Here is a 26914-nt window from a genome sequence, read left to right as displayed (position 1 = left end):
TTCCTGAGCTCTGGCTCTGACACGGGATCCAAGGGCACTGGGTCAGCCTAGAAGGCACTTCTGGGCACACAGTCACTGATATTCTGCAGTGCACCTGAGAGATGGCCTTCTGTTTCTTGTTGACTCTGTGGGCTTGTTCACAGGTATCTCAGTTTAAAGCAATTTTCATTATTAGTGCCTTAATGTGTATTCCCTCTGCAGCCTTTTTTTGTAACAGGCTTTGTCAATAGGTTAAATGTTAAATTAATGCTAGATGCAACACTGTCAATTTGAGGATGAGCTCCTTAAAAGCATACTGTGTTGAAAAGCCTCAGCTTTTACTGGTTGAGGAATAGGAATGTGGAGAACAAAATGAAGCACAAAAACAGCGTCCTGGAGAGCAAGAAAAAAAATGTATGTTTAATTGAACACCATGAGTTTTTGTTAAACCCATGTATGCTGAATGCACAGAGGAAAAGAGATAACCACAAACACTGCAGCCAGCTGGGAGGAGGTCAGTAGGGAGGTGCTTGCAATTCTTGTTGGCTCAGCTAGGAAAGACATCTCCGAAGATATGGGGAGCACTGAGTGTGGATGTAGGTGGAAAGAAAGAAAGGGGGAGGACACTGAAAAGCCCATCAAAGTTCTTCCCCTCATCTTCTTCCAGTGCAGCAACCAGGGACAAAAAGACAGAGGGGACAGAAAAGCAGCAGAGCTTAATTAATTGGCTGGAACAGCCACAGAGGAAAGCAAGCCTTGCTCTGCAAGCTGCCTCAGTCTCTACCTCCTCCCAGGAGCTCATCCTGCTGCCACTGTGCTACACACCCCCCATATCCCCTCCCTGGGTGTTCCAGCTCATGCCCCATGAGGAATGCAAGTATCATGAAGAATTTAAGCCCCTCCAGACTTAACCAACAGCAGAGCTAAGGTTTTTCAGATTTTAACTATGGATTTGTGTGTCTGTGGAAGCAGTTAGGGACTGGAGCTGCTTTAAGCTTATAATATTTAGACTGTAGTTATATTGGCATAATTTATCTAATGACACCCACATTTGGCATTATGCTGCTTATTCACTGCCTGCCCAGCCCAGGACAACCAAGACATGCTGTGACTCTCCTGTCCCACTGCATTGCTTTACAGCTCTCCTGCTACCTGGTAGTTTCAGATGCTTTGACAAATTGCTAAAGATGCAACACTGTGAAAAAGCAGTTGAGATCCATGAAATATATTATTTAGTCAATGCATTATATGTGAAGTGGTTCAGACATGCTTTCAGCTAAAGGAAAGGAGAGGCCAAGGGATGATAGCCCCTGTGTGATAGGATGTTTTTTAAAGTATCATTTAGCTAAATCTGTATGAAATAACAGTGGAACCAGAGGTCATGATCTCATGTTTACTCTTTTACTACTCTGACGTTCTAGACTTTTGGTTAATAAACTGGTCTCATTTGTGATGGTTGTATGGTTTAATTTCCTCCATGCTTTGAATATCAAATGCAGTGAAAGCAAGTAGTAGCAGTCTTGTTTAGTCTGGCAAGTTTGTGGGAGGATGGCTGAAGCTGGAAATGCATGAAGAACAATGCTAAAACTGATACAAGATGTTATGTCCCTCCATCACCTCCTTTTAAATCATTGCCAGGAAATCTCACTTTGTTCTGCTGACCTCCTCTGTTTCAGGTGTGCTCCTAAGTGTCAGTGCAAACCTTTTAGGTAGTCACTTCTAGAAGAATGGATTTGGGATTTAGACAGATGTCTTTTCAGAGGTGCATTGAGAATAATGAAAAACACAATGAGCTTAAGTTAATTAATCAAGAGAACTATTATATTAAGTATGTCTGAGATCTTCACCCTTCTAACACAAAGCACATTCTTTCAACACAGAGCATCTGAGAAACCCCAGAAAATGGTTAGTCGTGTTTGGAAGTGACATGGCTGCTTTCTAAACAGTGCTTATCTTGAAGATACATTTTACCTTGACAATACACAGTCAGACTAAGACAGTCCTTACCATATGGTATTTACCAGTCTGCTCCCTTTATTTCTGCAGTGTGGGAGCAATATACTTCAGCAGCACCTAATTTCTTAAATAGTGTCTTAATCTCATAAATTTGGCAAATTAAAGGTTTGGTTTCTGTTCTGTTCATCACAACACTAATACCATTTCTAGCATGGCTGGCTTTCAGGTGGAAGATTTCAAGGCTGGGATTTATTTCACCTAGTTTTAATTGTCTGTAGTTATGGGAATAGCCTCAGCCTAAGTCAGGAACCCTCTTCAATCAACTCAGATTAAGAACAAAATTAGTCCTTTTCCAGTTCAGGGCTTTTCCAGTTCAATTGACCCCAAACCTCCCTGTGTGAGGCATTAAAGTTCCTAATGGCACCCAAATGTCAGCCATAAAAATCATGTTCAATAGATGTCAATAGATGTGGGGATAACCATTTACATGTATCTATGGGTAGTGGCCATTGTACTTGTTTGTTCTTCAGACACTCTGCTCTTAGGACAGTTCTTATACAGTGTTCTTGGATGGGTATTTATGCTTACACACCCTCACTCACAGCAAAAGTCTGACATGACTGAAGTCTTTCGGCATAGCTGTAATCCCCAGTATTATTATCAAAGTTCTTACTGGCCATACTTTTTCCTAGCAGTGAAGCAAAAATTTCCTTTGGTCACTGAGCTGAATTGCTTTCCCCTCACTACAGTAAGTTAATGATTCAATAAGTCTTTTGATTTCTCTTATGTGTATCCTGATGTCCTTTGTTTAGCATACCCTGAACTCTCTTGGTAAAAAAGTTGCCAAACTCTATAAAACACTTATTTTTCCCCTTTCACTCTCCCCTTGCCTTAAATTCTGATCCAGTGGCTCTTCTCCAGCAGAACTGTGGGGCAGGCAGATTGCCCTCTTGCCTGCTTGCCCTGCCTGCTGTGTCCCTGTCCCAGCTCAGCTTCACCCCACAGCTCTGAGCCCACCCTGGGAGCCTCAAATGTCTGGATGGAGACAGACAAGGGAGCAACGGTAAAAAGAGACATTCTTCCTTTCAGACTGGATAGCATGTGGTCATTAGAGGCAGATGGAAGTAAGGAGGCTTTTTTAGAGTGCCTGAATAATAGACACAGAGGGCATCTGCTGTAGTAAGTATTTCTAGGCATGAAAATTTAAAAATAGTGGACTGTGAGAGGCTGCTACTATATTTTTTGTAATAATTTCCCGCTCCCATGCAACACACCATCCATCCCCACATACCCTCAGTGGCTTTTTGGTTGCATGTTTTCCTCTCTTTATGAGCCTTTCAAGATGACTAAGTAGTGAAGCTATCTCCAGCTTCCAAAACCTGCCTGGTCTCAGGCTTAAGACTCAGTAATTGATCTGTGAGAGAGAAGCTACTTCTATTTCCTTGTTACCAGCTTCATTCCCCTGCCATTGGAGACTTCCTGAAATACTTCTGGTAGGGACATGCCAATTAAGTACAGTACATCTATATCTCTTTCTATTGGACCTTATTACAGAAAAGGGGACTTATTCCACAGGATTTGATGAGAACATTTATTCCTCACAAATAGCTACATTTTGTCCTTATGCTCCCATGTTCAGTTATGGACTTGTCCACATGACAGACTCACAGGGTACTCATTGGCACTTGCAGCCAGCTTAGGCTTAACTACAAACTCCATGAACAACTAGAAATCCTGCAAAGCCACAGCTTGAGGACTGGTCAGCAGACATGTGACAAGAAAAGTAGTGCTTTGTTGAGTTGCTGTCCCAGTGTCTTAGCTGCCATGGTGGAATGCCACTCGGTGTCCTAGCCCTTGCAGGTTACCCCCAGTTACAGCATTGCTCTCCAGGCTGTTTGGTGTTGTAAGTGTGGGTGGCCTTTCCAAGAGAGCTCTGAACAGCAGAGCACATCACCACAGCCAGATACAAATTGCTTTTAAACCCTTCTATAATGAGAGTGCTATTCTTGTGGGGAGGGAAGGAGAGAGAGAGGAGGTAATTCCACATGTCATCCACTTCCACCAGAGGCTCCTGAGGATACTGTTATTACTAATGTCCACTGTTTTCTGCAGCCCAGAATAATGCCCACCCTCCGGTACAATCTGTGCCTGCTTTAAGGTGCTGCCATCCGTCCCTCTGGAACAAACACAGGAAATGCATCAGGAGGCCTCGGCTGCAGATGGAAAGCACATCACCAGCGGCACTTGCACTGCGAGATCCCCCAGATGAAAGTCTATTTCAATGAGCATTGTGTTTCAAGGTCCACTTCCTCCAAATCTGGAAAGCTTAAGAAGGAACATCCCACTTGTGTCTGCCGACACAAAGGGCTGCTGTGGCTTGGGAGATGTTATCAGCCTTCCCGTGCCACGGCAGCAGCCTTCCAGTGGCGTCTCCCAAGAATTACTCATTGTTCCCGGGGAGGCTTGACTCCTCTGGGTGGGATCTCATGGCATCCAGTTCAGATGGAAGTAGGTGTTGCTGGGAGGCCAGCCAGGTTCACGACAAAGATCCCTGGTTATGGGGAAGTTACCGTGGGGGACCAAGCTAAAAAGTCCATAGTGATCACAGAAGTGGATACTGTGTCCCTTTTTGCTGGTTATAGTTAGTTAAGTACCATTTAGAGCAATCAGATGTGAATCTTGACTCCTGGGCTGAGCTTTAGAAACTGAGCTTTGTCCTTTTTTTTTTTTTTTTTTTTTTTTTTTCATGTACTCAGGCACTATTGATTTCTACTTACTCTTTCCCATAGTTGTCAACTTTGAGCTGAGTCATGTCATGGCTACCTTAAATGAGGAAATAAGGGGTGATCCATGCTTTCAAATATCATCACTTGAAATCCAGGGCTTCTGTGAGACACACATGACCCTTGAAAGGCTCTAGCTGGGATCAGTTTGCAGAAGCCTCTTACAAGGTGGATGCATGCTCACATTAATGTTTTGTCTCTAAAATTAGAGTGAAAGTATAAAAAGCAACTTCCCTGGAAGACTTCCTAGAACTAGTGATTCTGGTGCCAACTGAAGATACTGGGAACTACCACTTTTCTCACAATGATTTGGCTTTTTCTTCCAGACTGCACTTTGAAGCACAGAAGAGGAAAAGGAAAAATGCCCTAAACATTTCCGGAATTTAGCAAATCTTTGATTTGCAGTCTGGCAGGCTCACATTTGAAATGAGAAATTTACTCTTTTATTTTCTCATCTCTCTCCTGTCATACCAGTAAATCCATCTCTGGTTTCTCTTCCTTATCTATTTTATTTTTTTAGGAGGTCAGTAGAAGATAAACTGCAAAGCAAAAATATCTGCTGGCAGTGATTTCTTACATATAAATGAAAAAAATTAAAAACATATGTTTTGGAGAGGTATGGGAGAGGCAGCACAGAGAAAGAGATACAGCCTTTCCAGAAAGCTTTTAGTCTGCCTTGCAAGCAATGGAAATTCCAATTTTAGAAATTGTGCTACAGGCTAATAATGCACAACATTGTTGGCTATGGCACATGGAAAAAAAAGAAAAAAAAAAGCTTTTGTAATTCTGTCTCTCTTGCCCGAGGAATGACATGAAGCCAGTCAAGCACATCAGAGGGAAATGTTCATTTTCCACAAATACAGTCTAAGAACATTGAGCTAATACTGGCCATGCATAACTATGCCTTATACCCATGCCATAGAGGTGTATCATGTTGTTTGGTAAAACGTGAACTTCTGAGTTTTCCATCAATGGCAAACCTGCAAATTCCAGTTGGTTTGCATCCCAGCAATCAGCATGTGGGGAGCCTGGTGGACTAAGGACAGAACTTCATTGCATAGTTTTCCTAAAATAACGTTGTTATTTTGTGTAGCATGTGCTACAACTCCATGGCAACTGAGCCAGGGAAAATGGTGACCAAATGGTGACAATGATGTTGAATTACCTTCTGATAACCTCACTCACCCCACTTCTGGACCAAGTGTCATGCTAGTCAGCTGCTGATGGCTTATTGCCACCAGTTTCTGCCAAACTGAGGCTGAGAGAGGCTTTGAAAGAACTGCTGACAAATAATGCCAAATGTATGCCTGGAATAACTTTTTAGTTTAGTGGTTACCACAGGAGTGGATTTGGCCTGTGGCTGGGTTTAAGCCACTTTCTCAAGGATGTTGTGCTGTTTCTCTGGAGGCAGGAGAGAGTGCTTCTGACCTATGAGCACAGCAATCAGTGCAGGTACAACCTCCATGGCTCCTGGGATATGCTATATGGCTCATGGAGAGAGAGAATGACAACTCAACAGCTGACATGATTGCAGAAGGATGAATGAAAAAAAAATTATTACAAATGCATGGAACTGTGAAATTCAAGGTATCCCTGCATGAAATCCCCAGTTCACTTGCAGCCTGAGCTGTAAATATTTGGCACAGTTTAACAAAAGAGAAAATAATAAATCCATAACTGTTTTTCCATGTGATAGATCAATTTGTGGTGGGTAATTCCTAATGCATGTCACAGCAGCCTGTAGATTGTCAATGAGTACTGTTTCCTTGGACCATCATGGGTCAATTCAGTAGTTAAAGTTCTACCGGGCTCAAGGCAAGTCTGTGTGTACCAAGTAGTAGTTGGATACACCATGAGATAGACATAGAAGTCCAACAGCAGTGCTCAGCTGTGCAACTATAGAGCTGTTTCTGAGCATCTCTAAAGATGGAGACTCATTTTACAAGGGGTCATATGGAAAAGACAAGAGGTATTTGAAACAAGTAACTTCTGGGGAGAATCCAACTGGACACAAGGTAAAACTTTTCACAATGGAGCAAACAATCTGCCATTGGAATAATCTCCCTAAGGAAGCTGTGAATTCCCCAGCATTGGTCACTTTTAGGATTTATCTGGAAAGGGTGCTGGACCATTTTGTCTAGATTGTGCTTTTGCCAAGAAAAGTTGGATCAGATGATTCTTGGAGTCCCTTCCAACCTAGTATTCTATGAGGTCTCTCAGTGATGGGAATTGCTGCTCACTACTATAGGTGGTAGCTGGCTGGAGGCTTATGGAATTGAATTAAGTGTCCCAAAACAGAGGTTGGATGAAAGTTAAATATCTAAACATCTAAGCTTTTCATGCCTGGCACTGCCTAGCTCCCACTGATTTGTGAGCTGCAGAATGATGTGGTTTGGAGACTCTCAATCAGTGCCTATCTATGCGTTCAGGCATTGACACCTTTAGCTGGCAATAGAAAAAAGCTTTATCCCTGGTGCCTAAGATAAGACTAAAGCAAATGGAGTTAAAAATAAAACAACTTGATTGGAAGGAGTGTCAGGAAGGGGTCTCCCCAGTTAACCAGAATAGCAAGTCCTTAATCTTCTGGAAAAAACATGATCTTTATTGTGTAGCACCCAGGCCTCCTGGAAGCATTGCCAGGAGATATTTGCTGCTCACTTTAGACTTACTGATATTGAGGGAGTGACAGCTTTTCTGCACAAAAGCAAAGAGCTCCTCTGGAAGCAGTACAACTCTTCTATGAGACAGTGATAAATACAGAGGGGTTCTGGACTGAACTGGGCTAGAGGGCTGCCAGCGAAAGCGACTCGCTGAGAAAATTTATGCACTTTTGTCACTTTCCTAATCTGCAAGTTGAAAGTGACTTCAAGGCAATTCCAGACTGAGCAGGTCTGACAATAGAAACAGACAGACAAACATGGCACAAGTCATTAGCAGAATTGGAAAACAAATATTAAAACCAGTTAGCATGATAGATACCCTTTTCTTGGCTGTAAAGTCCTGTTCTTCCCCACCCTAAACCATGTCACTGAAGACATGAATATTTCTTAAACTGTTCTCATTCAGTATTACTGGTGTTAATTAAAAAAAAAAAAATATTAAAAGTGGGAATTTTTATCTGAGTACCCACCTCTTTCCTGTGCTGTTCCATTTTTTGGAGATGTATGTTTCAAAGAATACAGTAGCTGTGATATTGCATACACTGTCCTTGCCTAGATGTCACTTCAGTGACCAGTTGGCATCTACTGAGGTGGTATAAACTGGATGAGCATTAAAAACATTGGCAGTCTTAAAGAGATGCATCAGGTCCAAGGGACAAACTAAGGTGGTGACTCCCCTTAGTTAATGCAATCCATTTTTGTCTGCAAGCTACATCTTCACATCATTTCTAGGAAATTCTTGCAGTGAGGAAAAAAATGTTGAAGAACAGTTTGTCATTGATGTTCCCTTAAGACAAATACAGGTTCAGAAATGCATGAGCCTGGCTTTTCTGCTCTGATAGCTTTAACACAAGGAAAAGGAAACTGCTGGCTACCTTTTGCTTCTTCTCAGCTGATATACCTTAGCTGGCTCTGATTATGACCCCAGCAAATTACTCTCTTTGCCACATGCAATGGACATGTCAGGATCTGTCAATACAGATGAATAGGAGGTCTGGCATACACTCACCCTTCTAATTTGATCAGTAAATCTCCCACCAGCTCTATTTGCTCAGCTTTGCTCCTAAAAAACTTGCTGCAATTATGACACCATAACCTACCTGAGACCAAACTTTACACTTTGTTCCAAGAGTTTGAGTGTCTGTTGTTTTCCATGTGAACAGTCAAGGCTTTCAGTGGTATTTTTAGAATATTGTGGTGTTGGAAAGTCCAGTAGTCTAAGGTTAATGTGTAAAAAAACCCCTCTTGGTGCCAGATTTTACAGCAGCAAAGTACTATATATAACTTTGCAGGAGATAAGGATAGTCCAGCCTGATACTTGAAGGCACAAGGTCATTAGCAGTGAGAGCTGGAAAGAAATGCTTTGTGCCGTGTGTAGCAATGTCTGATTGGGTAAGGACAGCACGCTTTGCCTGTAATTCCATTTCATCACCACGTGCTACTTGTTACTACACAGGCTGAATACCAGATAGAGTTGACTAATAACTTCACCCACTGGGCCAAATCTGTGTTCTGAAATGATTTTTAGGAATGTGAATCAGACCAATGACTTATTGAATCAAATTTATTCCACTTGTTACCTCAGAAAAACTTCTCAACTTTTTTATTTCTATAATAAGTTTGCCATAAAGTTCCTGTCTTCTTCTTTGATCAGTATAAAAACATAAGACCTCATCATCTTGTCTTTCTGTAACACAAACTTGCTATTTCTAGCATAATCTAACACCAGAACTCCCTACTGGAGAAAATCTCACTCTTCTAAATTCCCCTTCTAAAGACTGTATCTTCATTCAAGGTTCTAGGCAACAGAAGAGAGCAGAAGAGAGCAGCTTAGCATTAAATGCAAAAGTCCTGGACTTGGTTCTGAGCCAGCCCATCACCTGCCAATTTCTGCCTCATTTCCATAATTTGTAAATGAAACTGGTAATAGTTCTTAGACTTAGTAATGATCAGTGAACAGTAAGAACCACCTACTACAGCATGATGTCAAGGCAGGAATCACAGAATCACACAGAATCACAGAATTAATTAGTCTGGAAAAGATCTTTGAGATCATCAAGTCTGGTTGGCTGTGCCTATACCACAGATGGAAAAAAGTGGCTCCTGGACACAAAGGTGGCAGAATGTCCTCCAGCCACCCACTGCTGCATCCCAGTGTTTCCAGAGCAGACTGGCTACATGCCTCTCTTGTTTAGGGCTCATGAGTTATGTCTCAGGCATTAAGACCTGATGGTTAAATTTTTAGTGGGGTAATTTTTTTGAGTTCAAAGTGATCGAAAGAATGACAGGATTGCTTTGCATCCCACCCAGCTGTGTTTTTGTGCTCTGACACTGAGGACATGCATGCTATGGCTTGAGGGTAGAGGCCATGAACTACTGCAGAGGACAAAGCCTATGCAAACTATGCAAGACAGGGGAGAGAACTCAAGAGCATCCATGAAAACTTTTGAGAGTGGCCTGCTGAGTGACCTGTCACTCAAACTACTTTGAGAAATCTTGTAGCAGTGATCCAAACTGGACTGAGGTAACACTTAAATGATGTAGACATTTGCATGTGTAGTGCTCCCCTGGATCTCCTCCATTTAGCATAAAACTCTCACGAACACCAGTGTGCCAAGGATCTATGGCTAAAGTAAAGGCTTACAGCAGGAACCTCTCCAGGCTTACAGTCACAGTGAAATGGCAGGAAAAACCCTCTAAACCACACTCACCTTTGAAGTATCTCTTTGTTTGCACAGGAAAGTAGACTTTCTCAGAAGAATGTCTGGAGCAAACCCTGGCATGTCTCTTCCCCATTTCTCTTGATACCTGTCTTGCACTGCAGAGGGGGAAACCAGAAGCCAGATGCCTGTCTGTGATACAGATGCAGCAGTGGGGTGTTTGACCAGGGCAATATTTGGCTGGGTTACTCACCAGCAGGTGCTATGCTGCTCCTAAGACAGAGTGGCTCAAAAAACTAACTTGAGAATAGTGCTCAATACTTCTGCAGCTGCCTTCTCTTTCTCCCTCCCTGCTTATCTCCTCTTTGCCTCACACTCTTCCACAAAGAACTGCCAGCTCTGAAGCTCAGGTAGGTAGATATGCAGTCCTTTCAGCCTGCTGTAATACATCCTGGCTTGTGTTGATCTGCAGAAAGATTTGCCTTTCTCTCCTTGGAATTTGTTACTACTTGTGACAAGGGCTGTTTATACAAATCTGGGGACCAGGCACATAAAAGGTTGGAGCAGAGGGTCAAAAACTGGGGTTCTTTTTTCCTTGATCTGTCTTAGACATCCAATGGAGTGATACTCTGGCTCTGATTTATGTGTAAATCAGCAGCAAACACTCACACCACCCCCTTGGGCCTCCTCCACTTCCCCAGTCTTCTCTGTGGAGACTCCAGGAGTATTAATTCCATCTGGGTACATAAGTTCAGAGCGCCCCCGTGGAAGGAAAACAGTGAAACAAAAAGAAGAGACAGGCACTTTGAGTCCTGCCTTTTGTGGCAGGAAGCTCAGAGACAGGAGCTGCAGGTTACAGAGTGGGCACTTCCTCCGGGACGGGAAGGTGGGATGCAGGCTCCATCCCCTCCTTTGCACTTTTACTGCTGCAGCCGGTGCCACTGGCTCAAAGGCACCAGTGTGAGAGGCTGGGCACCCAATGCAATGGAAACTCTGCATATTTACTGTAATTGTAGGCCATGTGGAAACACAACAAACTTAAGACTCCTCCAAATACTGATAAATTACAGTCTAAAGAGTCACAGAATCACAGTATATTCTGAGTTGGAAGGGACTCACAAGGATCATCAAGTCCCACTCTTAAGTGAATGGCCCATACAGGGCCTGAACCTGTGTGTGAGAGAGACACAGAGAAAATGTTAGTGCACAGAAGAGGAAAATCTAGCTCCTGACAGAAAATGTGTGCAAATATAAATGTGTACATATACTTATGCAAGTTTATATCCTGTTTCTACCATCTTTGTTCAAGGGAGAGCACAACAGAGTAATCTATGACTCTAATTTAGGAGTCCCAGTACTCAAATCAGCACACCCTGAAGACTTTTCTACTCTGTGCTGGCCAGTGAGGGTCCTTTGCCATCTGCACATGGCACCAGAATGGCTCTAGCACTTAGGACTGATGGAGGGTGACATGATATACATACCAGCCCTCCAGAGATCATTTTGCTGCTGGTGCAACCATCCAGGATGAAAAACTGCCAGAGATTTTATTCTCACAGAAGTGCCAAGATGACAATTTGGCTCCATATATCACAACTCATTTTGATTCAAGTGATATCATCAGTTGCAATACTGTGATTAAAGCCAACGATACACTGACATTCAGAAATACAATTAATACTCAGAAACCTGGCCTTAATTTTCTATACCAAAATTATTATGCTGTCTCAGGCTCAGGAAACAGATGTGCTATAATGTTTCTAATTTAGGCTTTTGAATAGTCTTCCCAAGACTAAATATGCTAACATTTCAAATAACTAAAAGTGTGAATCTAAAACATGAAAATTATATATGAAAATATATGAAGAGACCAAATTATGGATAGACCCCAACTAATGCTATTTTTATGAAAAACCAGTGAGTGTGGTGATGCAACAAAAAGGGAGAGGTGAATGACCTCTGAAAGCTCTAGGTTTTCCAATTGTTCCAAAATTGTTGAGTTGTTGCACAGCAGATATATCTGCTTTGATCTTGTGGTTTGTGCTGGGAAGTGTATAACTGTCAGCAAGAAGAAATGTGGCCCAGTGGAGTGCTGAGATTCCTGCACACCGGTAAGAACCAGCTACAAATGGAACTGGCAGGATTTCCAAGGCTGTGGGAAGAAGATGAAAACAGCATGGAGAGTTGTATAGGGAAAATACAGGAAATTTATTAATTACAGGAGTTATGGGGAGTGATTTTATATGAGGATTCATATATTCATTTACCTACTGAACTGTGCTTCCAAATGTATGAACACTTAGGAAAAACCTCTCACCTTTTTTCAGTTAAACTGAGGTGACTGGAACAGCTCATATTATTTTTCATGTAAGTTCATTCAGCTCGTGTTAAGCCCAAGGGGTTACTTCAGTATACAGTAAAATCACATATAGATTGTTCAGAATAGCCTAAATTTGTTTCTGGTTTGAGTAGGATCACTTAAAGAAAAAATAAATAAACAAAAAAGCATTTCAGAAAACAATAATTTTAGGAATTGCATAGAAAAGGTTTCTGCTAAAAAGATTACATCTTTTAACATGCTAAAATATTTCAAATTGGGAAAGATTCAAGTAATTTCTGAATTATCAAAAATTTTCAAGAGATTTTTTACTTAAAAAAAAGCCACCAAATCACTCCACAATTTGTCATATTTGGAAAGGATTACACAAGTACATCACTCTCACCCATAAGCACTTTGTTTCTATATCAGTTTTGCATTTTATGGAGCTGCAAAAGAGCTGGGGAAATCCAAGTGAATTATTTCACCTACAGAGCATGAAACACACTGGAAGAATTCCTATGGCATATGCAAGCTGCTGTCCAGTGTCCATCCCTTGTTCCTACTGCTGCATGGAGCAAGGGGCTCACCTACGGAAAAGCTTTGAATGTCATGACCCTACCCTAAAACAACTGTGCTGGGTAGGTCATGCTACTTTGTCCATTCCCCTCTGCAGTCATCTATATCTGGGTCAAATATATTTCAAGTGGTCCCTTAAATTCACAACTGGTTTGTACAGCCAGACAGTCACAGAGGAGCAGGAGTGGATAGATCAGTTTGATTCCAGTCCATTGGACTCAAAGGAGAGTTGGACAGAGTCCACCCACATGATGCTTGCAGTTAAAGTGGTAAATCTGCTTCCATAAACAATGCTCTCTGCTAAATAGTCTGGATTTCAGCTCAGGTGCCCTAACTGAAGCATAGACTGAATTCAGCCCCACCTGGAGTGGGAGGGCTTCAGCACAGAGACTGGCTTTTGGCTTGAACAGAACAGAACATAAAATTTCTGCAAGAGATGAGAACTCTGCTCTTCCGAAGCAGTGGCAGGTCTAATCCAAATGTCATTGAGGCTGATGGAAGAGCTCTAGAAAAAGTTAACAATCCTAGAACAGGATGTAATTTATACTTTGCTTTCTTTTTTTGGTAAAATTTTTAGATGCCCACTTTCCTGTATACAGAACTACCTTTCCTATTTCTTATTTCTTGTTTGCATTTGCCTGTTTAAGAACCCTTTACTGACTGGACAAGAGTGAGACAGAGAAGAAGTGACTAGAGTTATTAGTCAGATTGGGGATATTTCTCAAGTCCTATGGTGAAAAAAAAATTCCAATGTGTATTTGTTGTTCCATACTTCTGATCTATTGTCATCTAGCTGAAATATTTGCCTTATATTGCTAAACAGAAAGCTATTCAGAAGGCTTTGCAATTTGTTAGTCACTGTTTCATGAACCACTTGAACATGGGAAAAGCTAGATTAGTGTCTGCTTGCATTAAAAATGCAGAGCTTTTTCTTCCTAGGGACTTTTACATGCTGATTAAATTGATATTTCTATGTTTTCTTCAAATCAGTGCAGTGGTTTCATCACAAAGAAAATTTCCTTGGAGAAACCTAGAAATTTTCCACAGCTTTTTAATTTTCAGAAGTGCTGTTTCTAGGCCTGACAATTGTTTCCCTTATCGATAAAATTAATCAAAGAAAACACAAAAAATATTAGCCATTTTACCAAAACATGATGAAGAATAGATAAAATATTATATTACTGAAAGATTAGTGGTAACATGATGTATATCAATCAATTGTAGTACAAATTTATGACATATTAAATGAAATGTCAAAAGCAGTAATTCAGTTTTGGGGGATTATATTTTGCTGAGCAAGTGCAGAACCAGAGGCATGAGACTGAAATCATGTGCAGAGATTCTGTCTTCATCCCTTCTCAATGAGATTATTTGGAGTGTTGGTTGTAGGGCACATGAGAGCAGTGGGTAGAATGTTGAATGGTGTGGGGAAAAAGAGATTGACAGGAATGAAAGGCTTCAAGATTCAGATGGATGTTTTCAGGTGGTTGTTTTTGTTCCCTGCTAGCAGCTCCTGGTTCCAACCAAACAGTGTGACTTGGCTTAGGTAAGATGGACTGTGCTCTCGGTGACTTTGATCTCTCCTATCTCCTCAGGTCTTACACAACCTTGAAATGAGGAGAAGGGCCTGCTGTTATCAAGGAGAGTTATCTGCTATTAATGATGAAAAAAAAGTAGAATTTGACAAAATGAAGGGTTTTGCTTCAGTTCCTGAAACAACTCTTTCTTTGTGGTTGAAGATATGTGTTGCCAAGAAATTGTTTTTCTTTATGTATGTAAGAAATCTTTCAGACTCTAGGTCATCTGATACTCACATAACAAAAAGCCAGATGTAGCTTTGATTAAAGCAGACTTGCTTCTGATAACATTTAAAACTAAAGAATAATGACCACTATTTGCACAACTCTTTCAATTTCTGAAGGAAATCAGAGCGCTTTCCTAACATAAGGAACCAATCTTGTGGCAAAAGGGCGGTCCTAAAAGAGGGGCTTCATTTTAAGCTGATCTCTTCAAATAGGGGTAAAAGACATTAGCATTGTGACTGCTTTTTGTCCTTATCTTCTAATATATATCTACCTTTTAATTACCTTGAAAAAAATGGCTTCAAAGAGAAGCAATTTCTAATTATATTTAAAATTTGTGTCAGTTTAAGTCTCTTATTCTTGTTTAAGTGCCACAAAGTGAATAGACATGGGTACTCCTTTCATAGCCAGAACTGCAGTCATCCATCAACAGTTGTTCAATGAGGATGAAATAAATCTTTGAGTGTAGCTATTTAATTTTTAAACTTTTTCTTCCCAATCAAATGAAAACATATTTTGAAATCTATGTCTGTTTTCTTGTTATTCCCACTGGCAGGCTTAGCATTGAATAATTCAGCAGACTGAGTAGTCTATGCCAAGTATAACCTCAAATCCCCAGACTTACTAAACTCAATTTCAAGTTTCTCACTTTAAGCAACACATTTAATAAATTATGTATTTTCCCTTCAAATTTTCCAATGGATTGCAAGTAGCCGAGACACCATCCCTTGATACTATTCATTTTCATATTAAAGGAAGGACAAAAAAGCTGAATAGGGTGTAAATATTCCCCTAACCAAAAGCTTTACTGTTGGCTTTGTTGTTTTGGTTTGTTTTTTTGTTTTTTTCTTTCATTGAAATCTAACCCTGGGAAAATGTGAACAGAAAAATTATTCTGAGTTCTTGTAATCTGTACTAGATACTATTGCACGAAGAAAATGAGAGGTAAACATCTAATTAAGTGTATAATCATCTCCTTGTGAAATTTGCCAAAGATATAATTTATTCTAAAATTACTGAGAAAAGTACAGAAGAAGGAATAATCAACCCAGCCTGGTAATTAGGTATGTGTCCTCTGGCACGTGGCCTGTCATATTTTAGACCAAAAGTGGATCTGAGCTGCACATTTTTGATGCAGATCTTGACTGATTACGATCTCTCCAAAACTCAGGGTGTTTGGCTTCTGGTGTTGGCAGAACCCAATGGAAAGGGTACAGCTGTGTCCTGCATCCTGATCAGATTCCTACATCTGTAAACACTTATGGGATTTCAGATTGAATTTTAGCCTTATCATGCTCTCATACCACAGAAAGCAATTAAGATGTTGGGAAATCTAAGTGACTGTAAACCTTCAGGGCTTGTTAAAACTACTTGTTATTCTCCTCAGGAGAAGGAAACATGGGGAAAAATGAAGCCATAAAGAGCTACTGTGACCTCTTCTGACCACTCATCTTTTGCTTCTGAAAGACCAATGTAAGAAAGATATTAAAGTACTAAAGAGCATCCAGAGGAGGGCAACAAAGACAGTAAAGGGCCTTGAGGGGAAGCTGTATGAGGAGCAGCTGAGGTCACTGGGTCTGTTCAGCCTGGAGGAGACCAAAGGGACACCTCACTGCAGTTACAACATCCTTGTGAGGGGAAGAGAAGGGGCAGGCACTGATCCCTCCTCTCTGGTGCCCAGTGACAGGACCCAAGGGAATGCCCTGAAGTTGTGTCAGGGAAGGTTTAGGTTGGGTATAAGAAAAAGGCTTTTCACCCAGAGTGTGGCTGGGCACTGGAACAGACTCCCCAGGGAAGTGGTCACAGCACCAGCCTGACAGAGCTCAATAATCATTTGGGCAACACTCTCAGGCTCATGGTGTGACTCCTGGGGATGCTCCTGTGCAGCGCTGGGGGCTGGAGTCAATGATCCTTGTCAGTCCCTTCCAATTCAAGATATTCTATGATTCTGTAATTCTGTAATACAAGTGACTGTGTTGGTAACAGGCAGATGCCCTTGTAGGTGGATCAGTTCATTGCCATTCACATCACAAGTGGAAGTAGAGCAGTGATCTAATCTACAGACGCTTTTATCAAACATCTTGCCTTAGTCTTCTCCACTGAGCTTTCTGCTTTAGTCCCTTGCCTAATTAACTTTGAAGGTATAACATGACATTCTAGACCCTACCCAGTGTCTGCAAAGGAGTTGTTTTCCATTTTGAAATGCCCTAGTGGTGGGAGTCAAGGGCAACAACATTTCAACATCATTAGGTGCAACAACAACACCTTGTTCTTCCTTAGAATAATCCTCAGATAAACACAGACCTGATCATTTTGCTGGGTGCTTGGTGGTCATATCTATAGAATGAGTGGAAATGGTAATAGCTGGCTTCAAGTTCTACAAGACACACATTTTCTCACTTATTCTGAGCACTACTAACCTATACAACACAGCAAGATCACTGACAAGGCAAAATACTACCCTGCCTAAAATCTATCCTAAATGTCTGTGATGAGAAATGACCCCCAGCGAGATTACTAGAACCAGTTGTACAGGATTCACCTTCTGAAGGGACAAGAGATCATTGTCTTGACAGGTGAGAGAAGAGGTCTTGGAATCTGTCTCTTGAGGTAATGTGATTGGAAAGCTGCCTTTGGCAAAGGGCATAAAAGAAATCTAGAAACAGTAAAACCTAGAGAAACAGTTGGAAGCTCTCCAAGGGGGAAAATGTTCTCTAGAAACAGAAAGACCTGCCTTATATCAGCTATTTGACAGATTGGCTTAATGTTGTATCTGGAAAATATTTTAGGAATTTGCACAAAAGCTTTAATTTTCCTTGAAAGCCATTTTAATTTTAGGCTCTTGCTTTCAGTTTGTTTTACAGCACTAACAATTGCAGCTGTGTCCCATCTGAAGAAAAAAAAAAAAAAAAAGAAGAAAACTCTTCATTGTCCTTTGTCTTTTTTTGTAACTTTCAGGTACATTTGAGAAACACTTTATGTGGTAATGGGAAATAAGTGGCCACTTATCTTTTCTGAGAAGAGCCACTTGAGGTGACTCAGCTGATTCAGTCCTGTAGTGTTTAATGAAATATGAAAGAAATGTTTCAATCTAGCACAACCATTATAATTTGCTGTTTGTTTGGAAATAGCTGCTATCTTTCTTAAGCCACGTTGTAATATCATAAGACCTACTCTACTCTCTTGAGAAATATGTTTCTGAGATCATATAAACTTAAAAACAAAGGACTGCATGAACTCCATTTTGGAGGAGGAAACTCTGTGTCTGGAATAACAGATATTTTCATAATCTCAAGACAAGCAATATTCAGAAATAGAAAAGGACAATAGAAGAAGAATTGAAAAAAGGGATCAAAAGCCACTGAGGTTTTTGCTGCCTACATATAGTGTCATGGGTCCTCATTTCAAAAGTCTACCTCTCTCTGGTTTTTTAATATTTTGGTTATTAAAGCTGAAATAACTACTGACCCTTCCAGGAGAAGTGACTGGTACTCAGCTCTATGGGGGTGGTGCTCTGAACAGATCCTATAATGGGGCCCATAATGGGCCCCTGATGCAAGTCACTACCTCTGCAGGGCAGGGTGCCTGGGAGACTTCCAAAATATCACTAAAAATGTTATTTGCTCCCCCTAATTTTTATCAATACATGATTTTATTGCTTTCAGAACTAGCTGTCACATAAAAGAAAATACAGTTTTTTTTCTCCAGGTTTCTCTACTGTTCAGATAGACAAATAAATTAGTTACCATACCTGATGCACGAAACAATATATGAAAAGTGAAGTAGTGTTAGAGGATAAATAAAACAACATGCATCCTCATCTCTGGAGAGATTGTTAGTGTATTGCTCTGGATTGGCCTTGAGATTAAATAGAGTTCTTTCAATTAAGCAAACTGCAGCTAGAGATTCATTGCAACTATGTCAACACTAATTACTTGATCATAAAATGTTAAAAAGGAAATAGCCAAGGTGAAAAGGGGAAAAAAGGTAAACAAAGAACCTGCTGATCTGCTGCATCTCTCTTTTGCACACTGCCAGAACTACATGAAGCCCTCAAGGAAAACTGCTGGCATGTGGAGCAGGAGCATCTGTAATAGATCCAGCCACTCACTTGAATGGTTACCTTTCAAATTCAGAGAGCAGCCTAGCTAATCAACAGAGATAGCTGTATACAATTAGCTCTCAGGACTTGGTGCATGCTGCTATGAAGTCTGAATGTGTAGGCACAGATGAACTACACTCATATTTAGATTTCCCCAAGGAGAGGATTTGAGGAAAGCTTTAAAACCTTCTCCATTATCTGCTACAACTCAGCTGAGTACCAGAACCCAACTTGCATCTCCCTCCCCCACCCCAGGGCAGCCCTGCACCTTCTTTCCAGTGGCTTCAGAGCCACTGGGAAATTGCAGCAGTGGGGAAAGCCTCTGTCCTCCTCCAGCCCCAGGATGTGAGCCAGGATGCACAGAGGCATGGCATGGAGGCATCATCTCACTGGGAAGAGGCAGTTCCCTCCTGTTTCTCCTTTGTGGGAGCTGTGCCTGTTGCTGGAGCTGCCTGAGCCCCCAGCAGTCAGGCTGGGATGCCAGCACTGTGTGAGGTCTGCAAGTGTCAGAGTGGGCAGGTGATGGGCTGGGCACATTGAAACTTCCCCAAGGCAATAACAACACACAACAAGGGCACCCATCACCAGCCCCCTCCAGAGAGTCTCCCCAGCCAGAGAGTCTTGACCCCTTCCAAATTCAGAGAATGGAAATCTGGGGATGTGGAAGAAGCTAGAGAGTGCACAACAGTCTAATGAAAGTTATCATTGAACTTTAATTAATATATAAATATATATATGTAAGTTTCATATACATGAATTATTGGTCCAAGAAAGATGTGTAAACAGTTTAAATCCTGTTGAAAGAGAAAGTAAGAATTATAATCTGACCCTCTTGTCTCCATAGCTTGAATGACGTAAGGAAAGATAGGGAAAGGTGGAGGACTGTGGCAGAAGTGGGTGGAGAGTTCTTAACCTGCAGAAGAACCACATCATGTGAAAACTAACCTAGAAGATACAGGATCGTGTGACAGAGATTATAATTTTTGTTTTCAACTCATAAACAAGTTGAAAGAAATAACTATAAAGGCAGAGACAGGTGGGAGAAAAGGGCCAGCAGGAGGATTTCAGGAGGCAAGCAAAGGGAGCACGTCCCCAAGCCAAGGATAAGGAGCAGAGTGCCCAGCACGTGTGGGAAGCAGCACATGCAGGGGGGCAGATACTGCAGAGGGAAAAACCACTCCCCAGGCCAAGTGCTGGAGATATGAGCAGTCCTGTTGACAGGCAATTGAAGGGGAGCCAGTGCTTATCTTTCCCACTTAGACTACGGTGACTCCGTCTGTTACACTTTGACTTCCTTTTGAATGTTTGCATCTGTTTGTTTTCTCCTTCTGTGTGCCAAGTGTATAGTGACATTTTACACAGCACTGTTCTCCACTGGGAAAATGCCTGAGAAGCCTTGCACAGAGACCAGGCTCAGACCATAGGGGCTGACACCTGAGTCATGCCTGGTCTGGGACCCTTTCTGGGACAGTCACTTTTCTCCATGAAAGCATAATAATGTCAGGTTTCATGGCATTATGGGAATAGTAATCCGAGTGTTGCAGGAGCTGCTTGAAATTTTTAGGAGTTTCATGCAATAACTGGATAAAAATCAGCAAGAAGTGTGTTCAGTTCACTGAAAGTCTGTTATTTTTACTTATTATGCTAACTGGATGACTCAAAAATTACTGCAAAATTAATGAAAATTGTAGTAATTTTTCAAAATGACTGATTTCACTCGCAACTCATCCAGATGTGCTGAGAATATAAAATTGCATGGGGATCATTTCTGCAATGGTGAGCTGTATAAATTATTGCCATAGTCTCTCCTTTTATACAATGAATTAGACTGAAATAATAGCCGAAAACAACAAAAAAGCAGACGGCACATCAATGCCTTCTTTCTCATCTTGCTGGCTTAACATTTGACTTCACACTTTGAAGGAATTTTTATGCTACTCTAGATCTGCTATGATGCAGAAAGCTGTTGCTGATCTGTCCTGAAACTCCCTCTGAACTCCCAGGTCAAACCTCAGAAGGTCTGGAACAGCAAAAAGCCTGGGGCAGAGTGCAGGGAGAGGAGGAGGGGAAGAAACGGGAAAAGAGAGTGAAATGTGCAGCATTCTGCTTCAGCAGACACAAAACTGTAGGATACCAAACTGCTCTTCACTCTCTAGCTTGTGAGGAAGAAGAAAAGCTCACTCTCAGCTGTTTTTCTTGCTATAGAATGAGCACAAAAGAAGGGGTTTTTGTATCCCCTGCGCTTTCTTCAGCCATTTCCTCCTCCATACTCCACCACCGTTCAGCTCCAGCCCTCCTGGCTCAGCAGTGTGATAAAAGGTTTACCTTGCTGCAAGCAGAAGCTTGTCTGCTGTTCCTTAGTGGGCCAGGCTTTGTGTCATGGACTTGCATGTTACTACAATGGATAAATAAAAGCCAAGATATTCAAGAATATGACTGAAGAAGGGACTGACGTAGTAGTCAAGTACACATTAGAAAAGGAAGTACTTGAATAAATATTTAAGTAAAGTTCAGAACTACTGCTTACCTCCTGTCAAATCCTGAAAGTACCTAAGCTCCTGGACAGGCTTGCTAGTCTGGTTTTCTAAGGAAAAAGTCCATGAGATTGAACTTTGAGTACAATTTCACGTCATCATAGCTTTTGAACCCTTGGGAGAATTCACATCATGCTTGGAAGATGACTGACTACTCAAAGGTAGTTTTGTTCCTATGGGTTTTGGGAAAAGTTGAAGACAACGTAACACTCAATCCTAATAGAAAGCCAGAGGCAAGAGTATTAGATATTCAAAACATCTGCAATGATTTGGTAGCTATCACCACTTCATATAGGAATCCCAACTCTACACTCCAGTCCCTGCTCAGCTAAATCCCACCCTGTATATTCTCCACCACATCCTCTCGTGAGGACCCAGACTCCAAATATTTTTGGAGTATACCCTGCACACCAACAGGTTGAAAAGTCCTTCCTAGGACAGCTGTGATGTTTATCATGAAGTATGGCCAGATGGGGACTGGTGCCATATCCCACTTTCAATCAATCACACTGGTTTAGAATCACCACCTTTTTCCAGCAAGTGATGGACAATTGAGATGCATTTTAGGAAGTGGTCAGTTTTCCAGACTTTCCTATTAGTAGATTTTAAGTGGCAGTTCATTGAGCAAAGGTCAGTGAAACCAACTCCTAGGAGACTGTAGGTAACTCCTCTCTTCACTGACTGCCTTGAAGGCCATTTGGAAGCAGCCATTTGTCAAAGATGGAGAGTGATACAAAAAACAACTAGGTCAAATAACATAAAGCTGTAGTCACTATAGAAGAGTGTCAGAAAGCAGCATCATAGCTGAGTGCCATAGTCCCACTGTTTCTATGGCTTTATGTCAGCTGAAAAGAAGGTTCTTTGTGATGTAGAAGTGGTCAGTGCCCATTTCTTTTCATATTCTTGGTAGAAAGGTCAGGCAGAACTCTTGAAGCTTGGCCTTGAAATTTTTACAGTGATGTTTTGGCAAGTGGCAGCCTCATTACTAACCAATATTGTTTTATTAGCTGTTGTGTTATTATACAGACACATAGCATACATTATACCTTTGTACATACATTTAGCATAGAAACAGACAGCTTTAAATATAAACTTTTCTGAGTTTTTCTTTTATAAATGAAAACATTAATTACATACCTCCAGACTCTGCCTGTTGCTCTGATGTTAAGGTCACAGACAGCTTCAAAAATGTGCAAAGTACATTAAGAATTTTCCCAGACAGATTAGGTATATGCTTAAGTTTTATAAACCTACTCTTAACCCTCTTTTTCAAATCTCCTTTTCCAGGAACTCAATTACAGCATGAACAATAGTTTGATTATAAGTGCTGTAACACAATGAACTGTGTTGCTTCTTGGTTTTGTGTTGCTGCTTTCAGTGAGCTCTGGAGTAGAGGATAATTTGATACAGAACCTTAGGGGTGATTTTGTCAGGTGACTAGGAGGATGCCTCTAAATGCACTCACTCACCACAGAACTGTATATCATACAGACATGATTTTTGAAAAAAACAAGCATCCCTGTTTCTGACAGGCCATGTGCTCTGGCAGGGAAACAAAGATACCTGCTGTGTAGAAAAACAGGAGGGTGTCTACAGGCGAGTCTGACCTTTCTGTATCATGTCCTCCATAGTAAAAGCCCTAAACCACTAAATTTCTGAGGCTCTCTGAAAAAGCAAGTGGGGTTTTCTGACATTCTGACTTATCCTGGTTGTTCCCAGACTGTGCTTTTATTGGGTTTGCATTGCAGCAGACTAGGAACAAAAGAGGAAGCTTTAGTTCACTGATCCCCTCCTACTACACAGAATTACAGGCTAATGAGAATCTGTAACACCCTGGAAAGGCCCTCCTGCACACACTGGTGTTACATGTACTTCTGTAAGCAGGTGCCCACCCCAGATACACTGAGAAAGGATTAAGTATTGCTTAAGACAAATAGGTTATTTGCAAAGGGTGTAATGGAGATAAAAGCTGTCTCAACAGAACTGAAACTTGTCAAGTAGGACTTTAAGTCAGTATTTTTTGAGCTATTTTGCTATTCTTGTGCTTCTGACTTCCTTCTGGCATAAGCTAAGTTTACACTGCTGGAGACGAAGACACAGAAAGGCTACAGATACATGGCTAGTCACCTTAGTAGCCTGATAAAACAGCCTGTCTGAATTCTGTGCTACCAGGAGTGATTTTCAGATGTTTTGCAGGTTAAAGAGCTTCAATGCAAAACTCACTCCAAAATCTTTTGATAGCATCACTCTCTGTGTGTCAGCACAACCCCACGTACAATCCAAATTTTGGTCCTAAATGGAGCAGAACTGATTCTCTGAGATTATGGCTAAGAGATGAAAGCAGATGTCATGTCACAGCAATACATGAAGTTTACATTAAATGTGTGCAATTAAATAGTAGAAAACTTGCCATGGGAAAATTTTTTTTGAAGTTACATTTTATGCATGCTGCCTATCCAATAGTTCATATTTTGCATGCAGCTTCCCAAGAGGCTGTCATGCATCAGTGAGACATAGATCTCCACACCTTCAAGATCAAATTTCTCATCTGTATATACCACACAGAAATTTGGACACAACTGTCACACTGCCTTTTGATTCAGCCATTCTTATGATCTGGAAAAGTACAAACAAAGGAGGACACGTAAAATTAGTTGTAGTCTCAGCACAATGTAGTTTCAATAATTCTACTTAATTGTTCTGGAACCACAGTAACAATATTATATGGCCTACCTTAGAGATTGTCTGTCTGCATAATCTGGTGATCTGATGTTGTAAAATTAATGGCATTTTTGTTTCAAGCTGTTTCTTATTGGTTGCTTGACCATATAATCATGGGTATTCTTTTTGCAGTTGACTAGGGTATCATAAAGTCATGCAATGCTTTGGCTTGGAAAAGACCTTAAAGAATATCTAGCTCCAAACGCACTAGACCATGTTGCTCAAAGCCCCATCCTTGAACACTTCCCAGTGCCTCACCACCCTCATATTGAAGAAATCTCCCCATATGCCATAGTAAACTCTAAAATTTCAAACTCTCTTCACTGCCTCTCTATCTCTATGAAGAATTTTTCAGAAGTCTCTAATGAGTATTTGGGGTGGCAGAGACTGCTAACAAACCTACTCATCTACTGCTTTGCAAAGGGTTATGTTAATCTGTGAAAAATACAAACATTTCAAAATTTATTTTTTATCCCCAATATGGCAATATATTAAAAGTGCCTTGCAAAATTACTTTGTCAGAATGTTTCATTTTGACTCCTTGTTCATACACAAGTCCATCAGATTCTGCTGAAGTATGTTTATGGAATCTTAGAGAAAGGGTCCAACAGTTATTTACATTCCTGTAAAATGTTTTGATTTCCTTAAATCACTACTTCCTAACACAGCGGTTTTCTAACAGAAAGTTTTCAACAGCTTCTACTCTTGGTTCCAAAACATTCTTTATCAATGTCTATTGAACTTTTACTCCTATACTTTTTTGGAAATTGCATTATTTTTCTTTGTCTAGTGCTTGGTTATGATTTGGGATGTTTTTCTAGCTGACATGGCTTATCAAATCAAATAAAATATTGTAAAAAAATGTTATTCAAGCTTGCCTGTACCTTAGGATTTCTAATCCTCTTAGTTAATGAGTGCACTGCAGTTTCTCTAAGTCTCTCTCATCCTTTGTTTGGAAGCAAGGCAATAGTGCTATTTTTTTGAAGGATTAGAAATTCATCTCATAAGTGCGTATACTCGTCAGTTAATTACCTGTTGATGCCAGTAAGAGCCAGTTCTAGCAGTGTTTGGTCAGAAAGTTGCATATTAGAATGAACAGGGCAAAAGAAAGCATACTCCTGCTGTTCTTTGATTTGTCCAACCTTTGCTTTCAAGTATTTTCCAAAAACAAGTCATGGTTATTATGTAAAGACCAGACTTGGCTCTTTGCTAAATACTTTGGAGCTTGTTTTTTCGTTTCCTGCTCCTGCACTGTAATTTATAATTGAATTGAAGGAAGGTTTGCCAAACAGCAGTCACATGGAGAAGATTTACATGCTTCAGCTGATCTTTGGGTCTAGCAAGTTCTCAGAGATGTTGAACTGTCTGTGCAAGTGTGACTAGGAGAGATAAAACTTGCATTGCTGTAATCCCTCCCCAAAAGATGGGAGTACAGTGTGGCTCTTGCATCCCCTGTGAGGATTTACAAGTTTCTGACTTCCAGCCCTGAAGTGGCCCAATGTCCACAGCCCATTGTGCACAGCACACACAGAGCTGGGCAGTAAGGGGTGAGTCTGGAGGGCAGCAGGCTCACCTTCCCCAGTGCACTGGGATTTCCCTGTGGCCTGCTGCATGGGCTGCATGGGACCAGTGAGGAGCTCCTGGTGCCCTGCTGGCACCACCAAGCCTCATCAGTGCAGCAGGACTCAAGGAGACAGAAGTTAGTCTCTATGGCTGTCGTCAGAAATCAAACACATGGCAATTTCTCAGTCTCAGTTACTTCTGGGCAGAATACAACTGTGGAAAAAGCAGGGAGGAAAAACTCTCTTAGTCCTCAAATAAATAATTCATTGTCCCACTCATGAAAGCACATAAGAACCACCCTTCCTAAGTTCTCCAATCCAAATGAATTTAAATTAAAACTAATTCAAGATTCCTTACTCCATCCACAACTTTATGCAGCTTTGTTCATTCTTTGTGTTTAGTTGTCATTTATATTATGTCCTCATACACTTTGCTTTTGAGAGTGATGTTTGGAGTGGTGCTCCAAACTGAAATGTTTGGAGCCAACAGAGCTGCAAGGAATTGTTTTGCCAGAAAATGTGTTCAGGGAGAATGGAAACTATTTGTGAAGTTGGATCTAATGCAAGCAGTTTGCATTTGAATCAATCAGCTGAAGTCAAAGAGTTGTGTTACACACACAGAAAAAAAAAGAAAAAAAAAAAAAAGGGTGTTTTTTCCAAGAATTTCAGCTTCTAGTTTTTCTAGTTTTGAAGCAGATCTGATTCTACTGGTAAAAGTATCTCCCCCCCAAAAAAAACAAACCCTTGAGTATTTAATTTTCGATTGATCAGTGTTTTAACTCAGCAGAAAATGATGTTAGGAAGCTATGTCATTAAAAAGGAAAAAAAAGTTCAGTGTAAACAGCCTGAACCACTTGGGATTTTTCAGCCTTAGCTTGGTTTCCTGGAGAAATACAAGCTTACGTGAGCACTCTGTATAACTGTGTGCCTCTAGACTAAGCACCATCAACTTTTTTTGTGATCACTGTCTGACTTGAATCTGTCTTGTCTGGACTGCAGGTATGCTGCAAAGATACTTAACTTTCTGCAAATTTCATAAATAATGGGAAATGAGAAAGAGACTTAGACTCATTGCAAGGTAAGATGGGTCAGAAAGGAGGAGTAAGCATCATGATGACCTCAACTGAAACATCATTTTGGGCAGCTGCACAGACTTAAAAGACAGCAAAGATGAGAACAGTAAGACCTGCCCTTCATGACCTGCCATGGCTCCTGCTGCAATGTAGCATCCATACATTAACACCCTTTGCATGCTCCTC

At 41.0% G+C, this 26914-nt stretch overlaps 1 long non-coding RNA gene across 1 annotated transcript in view; it reads right to left on the bottom strand.

Annotated features, from left to right (window-relative positions):
• Nucleotides 1-26914, bottom strand: part of LOC306798098 — a 43864-nt gene that overhangs the window by 3465 nt on the left and 13485 nt on the right. The gene's annotated exons all lie outside the window — the stretch shown is intronic.

This window comes from Erithacus rubecula (assembly GCF_903797595.1).
Source record: "Erithacus rubecula genome assembly, chromosome: 2".
In the NCBI taxonomy this organism is placed as follows: Eukaryota; Metazoa; Chordata; class Aves; order Passeriformes; family Muscicapidae; genus Erithacus; species Erithacus rubecula.
Note: the sequence above shows the minus strand (reverse complement) of the source record. Positions and strands in the feature narration are given on the sequence as shown.